Source organism: Daktulosphaira vitifoliae, unplaced genomic scaffold, assembly GCF_025091365.1.
Source record: "Daktulosphaira vitifoliae isolate Bord-2020 unplaced genomic scaffold, ASM2509136v1 Scaffold_1, whole genome shotgun sequence".
NCBI lineage: Eukaryota > Metazoa > Arthropoda > Insecta > Hemiptera > Phylloxeridae > Daktulosphaira > Daktulosphaira vitifoliae.
The window spans coordinates 22,163,726-22,177,879 of record NW_026099572.1 but is presented as its reverse complement, the minus strand read 5'-3'; the positions used below and the strand labels follow the sequence as shown (position 1 = coordinate 22,177,879).

Below are 14,154 nucleotides of genomic sequence, written 5' to 3'. Positions count from 1 at the left end.
ATTTATTGATGAACTTGAAGAAACAGAAAAACTTGAAGTAGCATTCAATCTTGATACTGGATTTTCTTATAATACTAACCCAGAAATGNTTGATACTGGATTTTCTTATAATACTAACCCAGAAATGTTTGAAATGCATTTCGATGATTGGAAAGATACTATAATCGATAGAGAAGAACCAGGATTTGAAACGTATACCAAAACACAATTTATCTTCAAAGATCTTTATTGCGGTGATTTATATAATTTTTTACAATTCATAAACTCTATTCAATCCTTAATAGAATATGATTCTACTTATGAATACGATCATTTATTGTTGAATGAATCAATTATTCAACAAATGCTAGCTGTACAATTAAAGGTAAATGTACTAATACAATATTTACAGCCTTTTTGGAAAATGTACATGTTTGCAATTTATATAAAATACCAATCGATGGGGAATATTTTATCGATGAAATCACATGTTATGACAATTCTAGAAAATATAAAAAATTGTTTATCGTTTTATACTACTAATAACTGTCGAGAAAATAATAAATACAATATAACAGATAAATTTTACGCACTAGAAAAACATGAGAATATTTCAATGATAGAAAAAGTAAAGATAGTAATGGAAAATAGAAATAATATTAATAATATTTTACTGCACGGTGAAGAAGCAGAAGATTGGGTTTCTCTTAATTTAATTTATCTTCACGAAATTATTCAAAATACAAATATGTTGAAAACTATAATAATGGATTTCGGAGAACAAAGTAAGAAAACTTTCAAAGTTATTATAAAAGATATTATTATTGCATGTCAAGCTGCAAAGAATTATTATTTGTTTGATACATGGATTTCGAAAATTAGAGTTTATCATGATAAAATTTTTAACATTTTTAGAGTCGTAATTTTACATTTAATTAGAAAGCATCTAATGTATTTAATAAATAAGGATGGAATTATTGTGTTTCAGTATAATTCCCAAATGTGTAATTTCTTGCGACGTATACATTTAATTTGTTAATTCCTGATTTTACATATTTCCCAGATTTATTATTATATAAACCAAATAAAAACTTTGAAGACTATGATGATGTAAATAATAATATCATCGGAAAGGTTGAATACATGATAGAAAAATCATTTGTTGTTGAGTCATTTAAAATATTACAAATAGAAGTAACTAACGAAATATATAACATGAATTCAATTGAGAAAACTAATGCATTAATGAAATTAGTTCAAATAAGCAATGAAAAAAAAGAAAAAATAGAAGTTTTTAAAAATATCTCTGATAACATAGGATTGAATGATAATTTCGAAAGGTTTAATATATTTTTAGAATATTTTAAAAATATATATAAGCATAAACTTAGGGTTTTTTGGTCGTTCAAACAATTTAGTTCGGACTACAATTAAACTAAAAATCGGAAGCGGCAAGTAGAAAGATTTCTTGATCTATAATATATATATATATATATATATATATATATATAAAAATCATCAAAATGACTTATAATTGTTTTGATTGAAATTCATAAAAATCTAAATTTAATTTTGAGTTTTCAATAATAATAAAATAAATAATATTTGAACGGTTATTGTTTTTAATTTATCAGTTAAATTATGAAAAATTATCCATTGTGCTTCGAATATTTAAATTATTTAACAAACTATGAATTCATAGATTTTGTGCGTATTATGGTTCACTAACTAATCAAATTTATAAATTTACAAGAATTGTTTATAATATTTTATGCTTATAACATAAATTATTTTTATTACATTGTTATGTTATATTATTACTTATTATATTAACATATAATATTATATTATCATTTGTACATGTATGTCACATATTATGATTATACAAGTTCACCTAAATAGGGTTCTCTTATTTAAAATACAAAATAATCAATTTATTATGGACTCGCAGGGCCCTCATTATAATTAAACAATTAGAATATAAAGCCTCAGCTTTCAGGATCACGGTAGGAATCGCTGGGTTGACCCCTTCGGCGCGTAAGCCTCTTCGGGCCGTCATCATAAGTAGGCCACTGATTCCGGTAGGGGTACCCGGCTACGCCGGTCACGATAAGTGTTTTTCATAAAAAATATTACTTCAGAATCAGTGTAACAAAACTATATCTAAAAATGTTATTATTAAAAAATGGAAAATTCAAAAAGAGAATATAGTAAAATGTTTTGGGTATAAGGTTGAAGCCTCTTAATGAGGTATTCTCTTTAGGCCTATTCAAAAATTATTGTAGGAAGAAATTTAATATTTTTTACTATGTTAAACATGTTATAGAAATTTTTTTTCTAAAATTAAAGTAATGATGAAAAAAAAGGACATTAGGTCCTTATTTNTGCTAAAATTAAAGTAATGATGAAAAAAAAGGACATTAGGTCCTTATTTATTAGAAGTTGCCTAAAAAAATATTGATAGCGCTTGTTCAAGGAGGGGCCAATCTCTCTTAAATACACCCCTGTTATACACAAAAATTATTAATAGTCTAATTAAAATAATTGTGTTTATATTATAGAATAATTAAAAAAAAATTAGCAGGTTATATACAGTGGCACACTGTAAACTTAAATTAAAATTAATATTAAAATAAAATTAATATTAAAAATAAAAATTTAATTTTGATAAATATATTGGTAACTGCGATTTAACAATGAACATCATAGTTATCATAGATGAACCCCAATTCAAAAGATAAACTCATACAACATATATGAGAAAAAAGAAAATTATTAACTCTGTATTTAGTACTGTTCTGATAATGAAAGTACAAACTTATATAAACATATAACATTCCTTGATAAAATATAGTGCAAATGCAAAATAGCGTCTTAATAATAAATATTGCATCATATACTTAAGGTTCATAATAAACGTATGAGCAGAAATGAATCACTGCGCATATTAAAAATATGCGCGTGGACTTAAAAAAAAAAAAAACTCGTAAAACGGTGAAAAATGAACGGATTGGATTGATTTTTTTATCATATCTCAGCAATGTCATTGGGCGGGTCTGATGAAAATTTCAAACCTTAAGTCGTAAAACGCTGTCGTCAGCAAACGTTTATCTCGAAAACGGTTGAAATTTTCAAACGCTCGCGGGCTAGCGGCAAATATTTTCCGACCTTCACCAATAATTTTCCCGGAGTCTTGTGACCGAGTACTTTCGTTGAAAAAAAAAATTTTGAAAATCCGAGCACGCTAAGTTATGTTCCCAGAAAAGCGTTTTTTTTCTTGTTCTATTATATAATAAGATTTTATAGTAGTTCTTTGATTTTAAAATATAGTATATGAATAAATACTAATTATGATTATTAAATTTAGTATGAAATTGATATTCAATAATTTAATATTGTAATTTAAACGGAGAAATTCTAAAAATAATAAAGAAGTTGTATTTTGCTTTATTTTTACGTGTATAAAAATTTAAAATGCTTGATACTATAATTATCAATGAATGCACTGGACTTCAAGGAACTTTCATCAGAAGCAAAAATATACTTTTTTAAATTAAATTTTCTCGTTGTTTTCAAATCTTCAAGTAGACTTTTTCTATCAGTTCTAATTTTTTATATTATTACTAATTACATATAAAAAATAATTAAAAGAAAAAAAAAATTGTTTTCAAATTATTACTGATTTGATTTTTAATATGTTAAAAATAATCAGTCCAAATTTTCAATTTTAACCTATTTTTTTGGTTCTTTAAAGTTGATGAAACATTTTTGATAAAGATTTATGAAAGTTTATAGTAAAAAAAATTGAATATATTACCATAACTTTTAGCTCAATTACAAGTTTAAAATTGACATCTAGGCCNCGCAATAAAGATCTTTGAAGATAAATTGTGTTTTGGTATACGTTTCAAATCCTGGTTCTTCTCTATCGATTATAGTATCTTTCCAATCATCGAAATGCATTTCAAACATTTCTGGGTTAGTATTATAAGAAAATCCAGTATCAAGATTGAATGCTACTTCAAGTTTTTCTGTTTCTTCAAGTTCATCAATAAATCCTTCTTCCTCTATATAATAATAACTACAAGTGATAAATGGTATATTACAAAATATCCCAAAGAAGATTGTTAACACACAATATTGATAAAAAATCATTATTAGTATCTTAATTAATCAATAATAAACTTCTTAAAAGGAGTACTTATTCAATACTACACTATAAAAAATATTAGATTTTTTAATGTATGATTTTATTTATATAAACATTTATTATACTGAATACTATTTAAAAAAATGTGTGTTTAAACAGTTAAAATTGATTTATTGTCACAGTATTAATTTAAACATAATTTTAGACTTAGTATTCAAAAAAATGAATTGTTTGATATGAAATTGAGTAAAATCGATTTTCATTAGAAAAAATAAAAAAATATTCAGAAAAATATAAATTTAAAAATAATTACTATGTGATAGTATCTAGTTCCGTCTAAATATTAAAATTATAAGCTTCACTGAACCACAATTAAAGGATTTTTAACCATTTTTCAACTATAATTTTACGAGTAAATTGTCTTAGAATATGAGGTTCAGCAATAATTGAATTTACGACTTAAATTTTTTATGTATTTTCAACTAAAATTCGAATTGTTTAACTTCATAGTAACAATATTAATTTAAAACTATGGTAAATTTTTCGAAAAATATAAATAATTTTTCAATTATAGTTTTGCTTTGCTATAATTCACTTCATTAAGTATCAACATATTAACACTTTTAGAACAAAATTTAAAACATGTAATTAAAATATATGCTATAACACTATAGTGTTATAATTTATAATTATAATTAGGGTTTTAAAACATTTAGAAGATACAATGTACAGAGTGATTCATTTATGATTATGATCATTATGATCCACTTAAGTGGTCAAAAAATAAAAATAATAATAAGATTTAAAATATTTTTTTGGTTCTTTAGATACATTTTTTTCTCTATTTCTATAATTCAATTATTTTTTATGTTTTTCACATATACCTTAAAGTAGTGTGAAGTTTATTTTGTCAAATAGAAACATACTTAATTATTTAGTGTATTTTGTAGATAACAACCTAATAAGGAAAATGACTTGTCGATAACAATTTCTGAATCACTATTTGAGAAATGATTGGCATTTGTACAATTGGGTGTAAGAAAGAGTACGGGCGGAAAATTACCAATAGCATTTTATACTAAAGGGGACCTGAAAAAATTTTCACTCCTTCATCTAAACAAAAATTGTATCTTCGACTAAATTTTTTTTAAATGTGATTATATGTTTGTTTACTCTAATACAATGCAAAAACCTGTTGGAATAAATTTGTATACAATTAATGGTACATTTGTTCAAATAAATTATTCTAAAAGAAAATTATTTAATATTAATATTTCGGTAGAATATTTTTTCGAATACCTTTAAAAATACTTTTTTGAAACTTTACATCAAATCTAAAAATTATTTTATATTTTATTTATTTATTAAAATGCATTAGTCATCCCAAGTTAATCAAAGTTGATATCAAATATTTTAAATACTCATATTTTGTATTGTAATTTTTTTTTTTTTTTGCAAAGTATTCCAAATTATGATATAAGTTACAAAAACATCGAATACTTATACTTGAAGAATTAATTTTTAGATTAAAAATTTGGCATTTAGAATATATGTCATCCCTCAAATGCCTCGAGCATTAAAACTATATAAATTTCATGATTTAGATTCATTAATCATTTTTTTAGGTTAAATAAGGATTTAAAATATATTAAAAAACGGTAGCATAGTGTGTAAGTGGCAAAGGTGAACCAGTATAGATTAGATCTAACAGTGATTAAAATCACTATCATAAGAAACGTTTCGATACAAATCTGTGGATAGTGTTAATTTTAAGAAATTGGTGGATTATTCTAATAGCAAAATTAAGTCCTATTTCCTTTATTATTTCTAATTAGTAGTTCTGTGATTTATAAGTGTAATATATGATTAAATATCTAAGTGATTAAATTAAATATAGAATGAAATTGATAATTATTTTTTATGATAATGATTTTAGTCACTATCAAATATCATTATACTTGACCCAACTATGCCACATCACTACTATGCTGGGTTTTTTTAGCTTCGATGCGAAGCTAAGAAGATATTAATTTTACTATGATGTGTTTTTTTTTTAGCTTCGATGCGAAGCTGAGAAGGTATTAATTTTACTATGATTTGTTTTTTTTTTGTGTCTGTATACGCTCAATCTCAGCTCTCACTGAACCGATTTTGATGAAAAATATGTCAAAAGATAACAAATCGTATCTAGTTGAAGACATTACTCTCAAAAATTGAAAAAAAATCCCTCGTTCCCCGTAAACGGGAGAAATCCCCAAAAAATTACAAATTTAAAAATCGCTAATTTTCGATATTTTTTAATTTTTCTTTACTTAAAATTGCCCTAACATTTTTAAAAATGACCAAATCCATATAATTTTTTTTTTTGTAGATACCGTAGATATTTACCTATCATTTTATATATTTTTTATATAAATTTGACTCATTCCCGGCCCACAGAAGGGTATTCAAAATAACAACTTTTTCACAAAAAATTAACTTTTTCAACATAACTTTTGAAAATGTTCCGGAAAGACTGACACTTTTATATATATCTTAAATTAAAGCTTATGTAATATACTTTAATTTGAAAAAAAAAAATTTGACCTCTGGACTTGTCTTCATGGTGAAAATGACTACCGTATGCAAAAATATGCTATTTTTGTGAAAAAATTCTTGATATTATATTTTACATTTTTTAACATTATGTTGCTATAACTTTTTAAAAAATGCATGAATCAACTTTATTCTTTAATGATAAATACTTTATATATACTTCTTTCATTCGACATACTTTTTTTTAAAATCGGACCATTTCCCTTTATACAGGGGGGGTGCAAACCTTTTAAAATGCGTATAGAAAGTAGAACTTTTTCAACTTAACTTTTGAAAATGTTCCGGAAAGACTGACACTTTTATATATATCTTAAATTAAAGCTTATGTAATATACTTTAATTTGAAAAAAAAAAATTTGACCTCTGGACTTGTCTTCGTGGTGAAAACGGACATCAAAGTTAAAGAAAAACGTACGATTTCCGTGAAAAAAATCTCGATTTTATATGTTATATTATTTAATTTATATTTTATATAACTTTTGGAAAAATGTATGGATCAATATTATTATTTTTTTATAATAAATATTTATATACCCCTTTCATCTGGCACGCTTTTTTTGTAAATCGGATCATACCCCTTTAACAAGGGGGGTCAAAACTTTAAACATGCGTATTGTTACTACGATATTTTCAATTTAATTTTTGAAAGTATTCCGGAAATACTGACACTTTTAAATATATCTTAAATTAAAGCTTATGTAATATACTTTAATGTGAAAAAAAAAAATTTGACCTCTGGATTTGTCTTCATGGTAAAAATGACTACCGTATGCAAAAATATGCTATTTTTGTGTTAAAATTCTGGGTTTTGTATTTTATTTTATTTTAAAATACCTGACAAGGGGAGTACAGATTTTCATAAATATTATATAAATTAAAATTGATATAGTATAGATAGTTAAACTTATTTAAATATGTTTGTTTCTTTTAAGTCGAGAAAAATAACTTTGAAATTTGAACTAGCTTAAATAGCCAATTTTTCAACCGCCGGAAGCAACGTACGGTTGCCGAGTTGGTAAAATTTATGTTTTACACGCTTGGGGTACGAGGTTCCAACCCGCATATGGCAATGAATTTTTTGCATTTTTTCTTAATTCTTTTTAAGTTAGTATAAATTTTAACTCGTTTGATTTTTATCACATTTAGATTCAATAACTTCAATAAAGATCAAGGATCCCATCACTTTAGTCGCCCCTTGCAAGAAGAAATTTCTTATTCGTATTAAAATTATTTTACTATATTTTAAGTTTTCGCTTCGATGCAAAGCCGAGAAGATATTTTTTTGTGACTATCATTTATTTTCTCTGCTCTAACTTGACCTACTTTTTTCAACAATACGTCAAATTACTACAATTCGTATCTAGTTGAAGATATTACTCTCAAAAATTGAAAAAAAAATTCTAATTTATCAATTAAACAGTTAGTTATTACATCGTCTCCATAAAGACAATTAAAATCATTAATTTCTAATGTTTTCAAAATATTTATTAACGAATGAAGTTTGATATGATAGGTTTCAACTACAAAATTAAATCATTTTACTTTGTAATTTAATAATTTTATTACTCTGTTTGTGTGTGCTACTATTAGACTATAATATTCAAATTTTTTTCTAACGTGTTGCTATATAAATCATTTCTAAAAAAAATGATTGTTTTTTCTCCTGAATTAACAATTGATTTTTACAAATATAATCAAATTTTATAATAAACTCAATTGAGTAAATCTTTTTAACAACTTTGTTTTGATTGGTACATTTAGTTAAAGTAAATCATTAAAATTAATTAAGTTCTCAATATTTCAATTATAGAATCTTTTCAACAAACAACAAAAGTTCCTAGGAAATTATTACTATTACTTCTATTTAAGTTATCTATTACCATAAAAATGCAAAAAAATATTGAGCTTTTCTGATAAATTTACAATAAATAGTAATTATAAAACTTTCTGACTGCATATTGATCTTAACGATACAATTTTTTTAATTGTCATAAAATTTTCTATTTAATTATGTCAATGTCAAACTTACCAATTGAGCTAAAAGTTATGGTAAAATAAATTTTTTTTTTTTTTTATAAACATTTACAACAATCAACTTTAAACGATTAACAAAATTGGTTAAATATGTCATTTTCCTTATTTTTAACTTATTAATAATCAAATTAATATTAAATATTATATCAAATCAGTATTAATTTAAAACAATTTTTTTTGTTCTTAATTATTTTTTTTTATATGTAAAAACTATTTTTTAATAATATTAAAACTTAGAAGTTATAGAAAAAGTCTAATTGCACATTTTAAAACATCGCGAAAAGTTGATTTAGAATAGTATATTTTTGTTTCTGATGGAAGTTCCTTGTAGTCCAGTGTATAAAACTTATAACTTTGTTAATTGTTATAACTTTATCAAAAATGACCAAATCAGTATATTTTTTTTTATTTAGATGCATGTCTTTATCTATCATTTGGTTTTTTTTATAAATCTAACCCTTTACCTGCCCACAAGAGGGATTCAAAATATTAACTTTTTTTTTTTTAGTTAAAGTAAATCATTAAAATTAATTCAGTTCTGGATATTTCAATAGTAGAATCTTTTTAAATATCAAAAATTACTTAGAAATGATTACTATGATTTCTATTTAAGTGTTCTATTACGATAAAAATGCAAAAAATAATGAGTTTTTCTGATAAATTTACAATAAATAATAATTATAAAACTTTCTGACTGCATATTAATCTTAAAAATAACATTGTTTTAATTCTCATAAAATTTTCTATTTAATGATTCATTCTAGTCAACGAAGGAGTAATTTTGCAGAATAGCAGAAAAAATTCCCAACAAACTTTTTTTTTTTTTGTTTTAATTAGGCAATTGGTGGATTATTCCAAAAGCAACATCAACTCTTATTTCTTTAATTATATCATGATTAGTAGTTCTTTGATTTTAAAATATAATATTTGAATATATACTAATTATAATTATTAAATTTAGTATGAAATTGATATTTAATATTGTAATTTAAACGGAGAAATTATAAAAATAATAAAGAAGTTATATTTTGCTTTACTTTTACGTGTATAAAAATTTAAAGGGCTTGATACAATAATTTTCAATAAAAACTGTTTGTTACTATAAAAAAATGCACTGGACTACAAGGAACTTTCATCAGAAGCAAAAATATACTTTTCTAAATCAACTTTTCGCGTTGTTTTCAAATCTGCAAGTAGACTATTTCTATCACTTCTAATTTTTTATATTATTACTAATTATATATATAAAATAATAATTAAAAGAAAAAAAAATTTGTTTTCAAATTATTACTGATTTGATTTTTAATATGTTAAAAATAATCAGTCCAAATTTTCAATTTTAACCTATTTTTTTGGTTCTTTAAAGTTGATGAAAAATTTTTGATAAAGATTTATGAAAGTTTATAGTAAAATAAATTGAATATATTACCATAACTTTTAGCTCAATTACAAGTTTAAAATTGACATCTAGGCCAGTCAACAAAGGAAAAATTGCGGAAAAAATTTTGTTTTTTTAAAAGTTGAATTAAAATATGTATAATGACATACTAATAGTCCTCAAGATTGGAATTGAGCTTTTTTTTTAAATCCTCGCAAAAGTTCAAAAATATGAGCTTTCTTAATTTTCTCAAAAAAAAATATTTAACTTACAAAAAAAAGTTTCGCACAAAAGTTGTTTAAAAGACAATTATAAATAAAAATATAATCTTATATTTTTTCATTTAAACAAATATTTTTCGAGTTACATTACATTTAATATGAGTAATAAAATTTATATTCCATTTTTTTCATTTTACGGTTACTTTTTATCATGTTATACTTACATTAGACACAATGTTATAAATGCATATGTGTGTATGTGTGAGTTTATTTATTTATTGTATCATTAAAGTGTAGTGTATATTGAGATACAACCGATAGAGTAGGTAATTGATTTGACGCTATATTATTTAAACCCAACTAAACGCTAAATTGTACATTCCGAAATAACAATCATATTATGTCAATTGCCACCGGAATATCTGGTAATATTTTTCTTTTTCTTTGCCTTAATCCCAACTACTTGGGGTCGGGCACCCTTATCCTAAGATTCCACTTGACACGATCTCCCACATCTTCTACGCTCACATCAGCTGTCCTCAAATCGCATTCAATAGCATCCCTCCATCTCTTTTTTGGTCTTCCTCTATCTCTTCTTCCTTCAACATTCATTTCTATAACTGTTCTTACAGCTTTCGATTCTTCTTTCCTCATACCATGACTAAACAATCTAAGTCTATTTTCTGTCATCTTATCCACGATTGACGCAACACCTATACTTCCTCTTATATGCTCGTTCCTTATCCTATCTTCTCTAGTCACTCCACTCATCCAACTAAGCATTCTCATCTCTGCTACACTTATTCTCTGCTCTACTTTCTTATCAACCGCCCAACACTATTAACCATACATCATAGCTGGCCTCACAATTTCATACTAAATTTAAAAACTATAATTAGTATTTATTCATATATTATATTTTAAAATCAAAGAACTACTAATCAGGATATAATTAAAGAAATAAGAGTTCATGTTGCTTTTAAAATATTTCACCAATTTCTCTAAAGGAAACACTATCTACAGATTTGCATCGAAGCGTTTCTTATGATAGTGATTTTAATCACTGTCAGATATCATCTATACTTGTCCCATCTATGCCTCGTCCACACTGTGCCTCGACCCCACTGTGCTACCGTTTTTTTTTTAAATGTAAATACTATTTTTAAATAATATAAAAACTTAGAAGTGATAGAAAAAGTCTAATTGCTCATTTGAAGACATCGCGAAAAGTTGATTTAGAATAGTATATTTTTGTTTCTGATGAAAGTTCCTTGTAGTACAATATATATAACTTATAACTTTGTTATCTGTTAAACTTTATCAAAAATTACCAAATCAGTATAATTTTTTTTTATTTAGATGCATGTCTTTATCTATCATTTGGTATTTTTTTATAAATCTAACCCTTTACCTAGTTTAATATTGGCGATTCTAGGCCCCAGCCGCAACACCCACATACTTTACCCGGTAAGGTCGGGGATAGGTGGGCGTGTTCATAATCTGTCAGAAGGCGTGAAATAATAATAGTGGGAGTACCGTTTTTTTAAAATTTTGTTTGTGAGTTATTTTGCCAACCGTCCCTAACGGTTCCCACTCTGGGATCCGGTTAACCGGAGGGGTTGGGTTCACCACATTGTGAATCACCTCTTGATTAATTTCGGGCTGATATGCTCTTGACAACATGACAAGGCTGCCACCGAATATATATCACTGATAATGCGTGCTGTTCCGATATCGACACTAATCTAACTGGTTTACGACTCAAGAGACCGTAGTACAAATTGCTATAAATAAATTATATTTATATAATGACGCTATTTTTCTTTCAGTTGTGTGACTATTCTGCCAGTAGTGTAATCTGCTAATAAATTATAACTATATAATTTCTTTTTTTTATGCACACTTATGTATACCATAGGTCAGCAAACTTGCGCGAGCGCGCCATTATTGGATTACGTGTTAACTGGCTCCCCGAAAGGAATCTAAACCGGCCGAGAATCTAAGGTAAGAGGATTTGAGCCGATTCAGTTTTATTTCTAATTATATTAGATTTTAGTTTTAGCTTGGAACAGTGAAGTTTCCCTCACAAATTTTTATTGTTCATATAGTTATTTAGACGATTTCACTGGTGACAGCAGTGAATTTTTTTTTTAACCCGGGATATTCACAGTTACATGCTAGCGGGATTAGATTTAGCCTTGTCTCTGGGAAGTATTTTTGTTAGCTTCGATGCGAAGCTGAGAAGGTATTGGTTTTACTAAGATGTGTTTTTTTTTTTTTGTGCCTGTTAGCACTTTTTCTCAGCTCTCACCGAACCGATTTCTTTCAATAATACGTCAAAAGATCACAAATTGTATCTAGTCGAAGACATTACCCTCAAAAATTGAAAAAAATTACCTCGTTCCACGTAAATGGGGGAAACCTCCAAAAAAATTACGAATTTAAAAATCGCTAATTTTCGAAATTTTCGAAATTTTTTTTACTTAAAAGTGCCATAACTTTTTCTTAAATAAACATATTAATATAATTCTTTTTTATATAGATGCATGATATCATTACTTTTCATTTGGTATATTTTTTTCATAAATTTAACCCTTAACCTGCCCACAAGGGGGTATTTAAAATGACAACTTTTTCACAAAAAATTTACTTTTTCAACTTAACTTTTGAAAATGTTCCGAAAGGTCTGACACTTTTATATATATCTTAAGTTAAAGCTAATGTAATGTTCTTTATTATGCAAAAAAAACTTTTCGGACTTTATTTTATCTTCACGGTGAAAATGGCTACCAAATGCTATTATTATGTGAAAATTCTCGATTTTATTTTTTACATTTTTAACTTTATAATGCTATGACATATTTAAAAGTGTATGGATCAACATTATTTTTTCATGAGGAGTAGTATTTATATACATCTTTTATTTGACATACTGTTTTTATAAATCGGACCATTTCCTTATATACGAGGGGGGTTTAAATCTAAAAAATTCATGTAGAAAGTAGAACTTTTTCAACTTAAATTTAGAAAGTGTTCCGGAAAGTCTGACACTTTTATATATATCTTAAATTAGAGCTAATGTAATATACTTTATTATGAAAAAAAAAACCCAGCACAGTGGTGACGTGTCATAGATGGATCAAGTATAATGATATCTGACAATGATTAAAATCACTATCATAAAAAACGCTTCGATGCAAATCTTTAGATAGTGTTTAATTTTAAAAAATTGGTGGATTATTCCAAAAGCTTCATAAACTACTAGTTCCTTATTAATATCCTGATTAAGATAAAGTATGTCGAATGAAAAAGGGATTATTAAAAAATAGTATTTCCCATAAAAAAATTATATTGATCAATACACTTTTCAATAAGTTATAGCTTTATGAAGTTAAAAATGTAAAAAATAAAATTGAGAATTTTCACACAATAATAGCATTTGGTAGCAATTTTCACCGTGAAGATAAAATAAAGTCCGAAATTTTTTTTTTTCATAATAAAGTATATTACTTTAGCTCTAATTTAAGATATATATAAAAGTGTCAGACTTTCCGGAACACTTTCTAAATTTAAGTTGAAAAAGTTCTACTTTCTATTAGCATTTTTTAGATTTAAACCCCCCTCGTATATAGGAAAATAGTCCGATTTAAAAAAACAGTATGTCGAATGAAAGATGTATATAAATACTACTCCTCATGAAAAAATTGTTTTGATCCATACATTTTTCAAAAAGTTATAGCATAATAAAGTTAAAAATGGAAAATACAAAATCGAAAATTTTCACACAAAAATAGCAT

At 25.4% G+C, this 14,154-nt stretch overlaps 1 protein-coding gene across 1 annotated transcript in view; it reads left to right on the top strand.

The window, feature by feature from the left end:
• The window catches only part of LOC126908154 (uncharacterized), a 41,181-nt gene that overhangs the window by 15,565 nt on the left and 11,462 nt on the right, over positions 1-14,154 (top strand). The gene's annotated exons all lie outside the window — the stretch shown is intronic.